The following is a 6,405-nucleotide window of genomic DNA, read 5'->3' on the forward strand; positions in this document are numbered from 1 at the left end:
CTAAAAATTAGTTGGGGGTGCCACAACACAATTGTCTTCATCCATTTGTGCCTGTGTTAATGATCTTCCTACACAAACTACAATGTTCTAAATCTCAGCCCATAAAATGAAGACCAGACATCCTCAAACAATAGAAACATACAAAACCAAGATCTCTATCAGATTTAATGCTCTTGAAGCCAAATATTCCAATTTTGTGAATAAAGTATTAGCAACAACAAGCTCAGTAAATCCAACTAAGACGAGTAATTTCAGTAGCACACAAAGTAGGTTCATCAACACCAACAACAAACTAAATTGATTGTCAACGACCCTATACCCTATTTGTGGTTGTGTGCCTCCTTGCTCAGGAAATGTTTGTTGTCGATGGGCGATGATGTTGAGTCACAAGCAAAGGAGACCAAAGCGGGCTCATGACAACAAGCGCGAAGGAGAAGTGACAAGTAGTTAAGCCTTGTCGTGAGAAGAAGTAGAACTCGTGCCGATAGAGACAATCCTCGACATCAGTGTTATCTTATTTACAGTTTCTATATTAATTATATCTACAACAAATATAAAAAATGTTATCTTATTCATAATTATGCCACCGTACTATTTTTTATACTTGATGAATTATAACATATATAAATAATTGCTGTAAAAATAGTTTTTTACACTATTTATCTAAAATAATTTTTATTATTAATAAAAATTATAGTATAATAGAGACTATATTTGTAGTAATTTATGATCACACAAAATATTTATTTATTTAGATGTATAATCCAAATCAAAATTATTTATATTAAACTAATATTTTAATCTAACTTTAAACTTAACCATATTTAAGTAATTTACTAAATTAAACTAAATACTTCAATAAAAATTGTTAATGTCATGAGTTGTTTCTAAAGTATGAAAATTTGATCTATGGTGAAAAAGTTTTTTACTTAGGATTTACTTAACTTTTCAAATTTAATGTGAAATTTTAAAATATTGATATATTATTTTAATAATAATTTTGAAATGTAATGTAACTGTATTTGTATTAAGAGATTTAAGGTGTTAAGAGATTTTTCACATGTGACTTTATTTGTCTTAAGAGATTTAATAAGGTGAATATATTTTACTTTCTCCCATCTAAGATATAAATCTAAACACTCCAATATTGTAAATTTGAGTTATTCTGTCTAAACACTCTAACTTGATTTTCTATAAAATCTTCATTTCTATAACTTCAACTGCAGTTATTGATATTAAAAAGGTTTTATTATTAAAAACTTATAATTTGATTAGAGATTATATTTTTACTGATTAAAAATCATAACAAATATTTATTTATTTGAAAAAGAAATTGTTATTACTTGATTATATAATTAGAATACCTTTTTTAGTCACTATTTCTATTGACTAAAATTTGGTCAATTGAAAGAATGACATCAGAAACTATTTTTTATTTTTAGTTTTTGATTATCATATTATTAGGAAACATAATTTTTCCGTCACTATTTTCTAAACTTAATGAGTAATTTTGGAGTAACTAAATGTTATAAAATTATAAACCAATATTCTGGTCTCTATTATTATAAACTATTTTAAGTGACCATTTATACGCAGAAACTATTTTAATGATCAAATATATAAATAATAAAAATTAATCACTAATCTCTAAATAATGAAAATCTATTACTAAAATATTATTTATTTCTTTATTTACCTATTTAGTATTTTATATTTAAATTTAATAAACACAATTTCAACTTTAATGTAATTTTCATGTAAAGATTTTTTTCTATTATTATTATTATCATTATTATAATTATATTCTTATAATAATAATAATAATGTGGACAAATAATAATTATAATTTAAAAATATTTATGAACAGAATTTAATTTCAATACCATATTATTTTTATTTTAATCTAAAAAATACTATTATTATTTGTCCTTTTTTTTTATCATCATTTAATATCTTATATGAATATTTCATTTTTCCACTTCTTTTCGTTAAGTATATTTATGTGTGTTTCCTCTTGAAATATAAAAATTTGGTAAAATAATACCCAAACATAATTTTCTTTTATTATCATGTATTTATTATTATGATTGATTATTTTTTCAATGTTTACTAGGATATTTTTATTTTAATTTTATTATTTGAAAAATGACATAAAATAAACTTACATGAGTTTTTATTTAAAAAGTAAAAATTAATGTTCAATTAAATTAAATTAATCAAAAGTGAATTTTATATTAATAAGTTTTAGAATTTCAAATTCCCGCTTAAAATCTCTGAGCTCACATTCCTCCCTGTTCAGTGTTTGATCCAAATTTCGTAATTCGCTCCAAATCTCTGGCTAAAGCTCATTCCTCCATTTTCTACTTCATATTCCACTCATTCACAATACACAATTTCAGTCAGCGATTTCTCCGCCTGCAGCAGCGATATCTCGGAAGAGCTCGAGAGGCTCACCACCGTCTTCCCCTCCGAACCCGCTGTTGACGGGGACCGCGAGCCCGAATCTGGGCCCGAGCCTTTGTCGTCATTTTAGATAAATAATGCACATTTTCACTTTTTTATATTGATTTACGGTTCTTTGTCGTCATTTTAGATGCATTCAGATAGAAGTTTATGTTTAAGTTGATATAGTTCATTATTTGTAAGCTAATGATGCTTCGATTGAATTCCAATCTATCAATAAATATCTAACAAATGAATTCATTCTATTGAATAAGGGATTTATTTTTTTAAATTAATTTTGACTCCTTTTTTCCAAGTGAAAAAGAAAAAGCTCCATTTTAAGCCAGGGCTGCAAAAAGGAAAGCTGAGTATGAAAAACGTATGAAAGCTTATGATAAGAAGCAGGTGAATAACCTGTGCGAGTTGTTCTGTTTTGGTGGTGTTTTGATGGTCTTGTTTATATACTTTATTTTCTAAAATCGTTGCTGGCAACCTCTGCAGATGATGATGATGAATCGGACTAGTCCAAATCTGAGGTGAATAGTTAAGATGATGAAGCCAGTAAAGAGGTATATATTCTCCGCTCTTTCTTGAACTGAGCATGATAAGAAGGTTGCACTTAATGAATACTATTTATAATTCTTGCAAACTTTTGTTTCAAGATTTTAGTTCTAGAGGGTGAACATGAGAAATAGAAAGAAGTTTGGTTAGGGAGTAAATGTAGTGAATTTAGCTTGGAAGTTTAACGACATGCAAGGAATCTAGAAAAATGCTGGGGCGAAGTCTATATAACAAGGTGTTCATTGCCATTATTGGGTGTAGATCGGGGACATCACTAGTATATATAAACATTCCATATACATACGCATAAATTTATTTATTTATTTTATTTATAGTATAAAACTTGCTGGATGGTACTAGTTTAAGCATTCTCTCGTATCAGTTTAAGCTAACATAATCATTCTTTGTTAATAAACCAGGTTATACGCATCATTTCCTTCTACTCTTTTATATCATTGTATACAGTCTCGTGCATCCTTTCATAATGGTTTTATTTACTATAATATTTCAAATTCAACACCTCTTAATTAAGTATAATAATCGATAGTAACTAACATTCACATAAACACAGAATCTGAAAATATAATTCAATAGTAGTAGTGTTATCAATGATTATAGTTATCATGAGTATAATTCAATATTTCACTATTATAAATAGTATTATTGTTAACTACACATTCTCTATTATTAAATTGGATTAAATTAAAAATTATAATTTGATGATGGTTGGATATGATTCTCCTTTTACATTTTAAAGGATTTGGATGAAAAACAGTGAAAACGATTTCTTCCGTGCGTTTAGATGGCATGACAAAATTGAAGAGAATGATAAAGATATCATACTCCACACCAAGGTAAAATATGCTCAGGTGTTTCCAATGCTATACTCATGACACTGTCATGGATCAGTGTTATTCTCTTCGATTTTTCATTGCTCCCTCTTCATCCCTTATCTCAGCCACTGTCATCTTCATCTACAATTGTTGAGAAACAAAACTTCAGATATGTCTAGCATAGAATTTGAAATGGTTAGCTGTTAAAGATTATGCAAGTGCGTTTGATATAAGATAACATGAATGTTCTATGTAAATAAAATATATACAAAATGTTAGGTTTTGCAATTCCTGTCAAGTATCAAACTGAACAATTAAGTAATTTAAGAATTGCTAAATGTGAAAGGGAAAGACATGAAATGAAACATAACATTGACAGAAATAGTTTTTCATTGTTAGATGTTGATGAGTAAGTCAAAGAAGGAGAATCACCTCCTGACCATCCTTCCTCACTGAATCCATCTACCGTCAATGTTTATCCCACGGACATGACTGATTTTAGGCCAAATTTGACGATTCTTTATGTGGCATCGTTTCTGCAGCAAGGGACATCTGTTAATGCTTAATTTTATTAGAGAGATGGGCAGCCTTTCTCCCACGATATTTGCCAGCTTTTTACAACTTTGAATGTGCAATTTTCGTAGCGATGTGAGATGGAGAAGGCCCTTGCACTCCGACGTCTCCAGACTTGAAAAACCAAATAGCTGCAAAGACGTGAGGGAGGGAGGCAACAAACCCTCCTTTGGGAAGGAGTTGATGCCATCACATGGACCCCANACTTTGAGATAGGTAAAGATGTCCTTGGATACCCATGGTTGGCCGCTNAGTAGTTTCTCACAATTGTTGATCTCTACTATTCTCAAGTTAGGTGGCATACCCCCTTCAGGAAATGACTCAAGTTGTTGGCAGTTTGATATGCTAAGATATTCCATCTTTGGGAGAAGAATACACATCTGATCGGGCAACGACTTCAGCTTATCACAGTCATAAATGATGAAACGAGTCAAATTGGGTGCAGACAATCCTTCTCCCGAGAATGACACAAAGTTGGGGCAACGGCCAATCTCAAAAGAACTCAAACTCTTAAATGAATCTGACCCTAAGACTGAAAGTGATTCCATATTTTCACAGTTTATGATTTGCAGACGTATGAGATTTGGAAAGCTAACTAGTGGGAGAGACGTTAGTGAATCACAACTACTATTTACTGATAGTGATTCCAGTAATTCATGTTTGTGTTGCATTGGAATTTGAGTTTGTTTAATCCACTGATAATCAGAGTTTTCAGCGATATAGGAAGATGATCACCTGGAAAAGATATGTCTGACGAACAATCCTTAATTGACAAATAATGGAGGCAAGTAGGTTGAATGTTAGTGATGGCCTCCATCATGGACTCTACCACTGGGCTTCCTTCTATCTCTATACGTTCTACCAAAAGAGGAAAAGAATGAAATGCTAATTTGTTGCTTTCACTTATTTCTAATGTTCGAAGGGTGGGAGTCCCTGGAACAGAAGAGACAAGAAGCTCGCAATTTCCAATCGCGAGTGTTTGCAAAGCAGGAAGGTGATCAGGCAAATCTCCCTATAGTTTGGGGCAGTTTTGTATATAAAGATCCTTGAGCACAAGAAAAGCTTCTGAATCAAAGGCAACCCACGTCTCCCAACAAGGCATATTATAAATGTATAGAGATTCAAGGGATGGAAAGGGCGTCACAGATGAACAATCATTCTTCTTATAAAAGCCTGCATCAATAGTTTTTACCGAAATCATGTTCGAAATATGTAAGCGCCTGAGAGACAGTAGTTGCCCAAGTGAAGGAAGCTTGGAACAGTTGTTACAATTATGTAAACTTAGAATTGTCATGTAATAGTATGAACAATACTCCATCCATTCTGGAAACCTTGTTCCTTTATAACCGCTTATTGAAAGTGATTTCAGGTCTTGGTGAGGTTGTAAGTTGCTGAGTACATCTAATTCAATCTGGAAGTTGGTGCTATTGTCGTTACGTATAGACCATTCCAAGGATAAGTCGTTTATGTGCTTCTTATCAATTAACCTGGCCTCTAATGCTTCTTCACCTTGAGTAACATTCTCTAGTTTCTGAATACAAAAGGAACCATCGAGATTTGGAAGTCCTCTCAGTTCTTTGATGCTATTCTCTATATGCTTACCGGCAATATAGAAATCCAAATTCTGCATTTGATTTAGTTTCCCCATTCCTTTAGGCATCTCCTTTATGGAAGCATTAAGAATTTCAAGATGACGGAAGTTTACAAGATTTTGCATGGCACCAGGCAACTTAGTCAGCTCAGAGCAACAATACAACTTCAAAGTCTGTAGATTGGATAGATTACAGAATGACTCTGGCAATTTTGGGCGCTGAGCGGTCCTGGGATTAAGGGAAACCCGCTGAACGGTCAAATTAGGAGCTGAGCGGTTGTAAGTTTTTATTTTGCGGATTCTGTGATCACTCTATTATCTTTTTGGCCTATATATAGTCCCAGTGCGACTTGAAACCCTAATCTTTGGCAGAGAAAGACAACANNANNNTCNNTTCANCCNTTG

General features: G+C 31.8%; 1 pseudogene; it reads right to left on the bottom strand.

Annotated features, from left to right (window-relative positions):
* Nucleotides 1-4,239: 4,239 nt before the first annotated feature.
* Nucleotides 4,240-6,405, bottom strand: part of LOC106754871 — a 16,056-nt pseudogene continuing 13,890 nt past the window's right edge.

Source organism: Vigna radiata, unplaced genomic scaffold, assembly GCF_000741045.1.
Source record: "Vigna radiata var. radiata cultivar VC1973A unplaced genomic scaffold, Vradiata_ver6 scaffold_275, whole genome shotgun sequence".
Taxonomy (NCBI): Eukaryota; Viridiplantae; Streptophyta; class Magnoliopsida; order Fabales; family Fabaceae; genus Vigna; species Vigna radiata.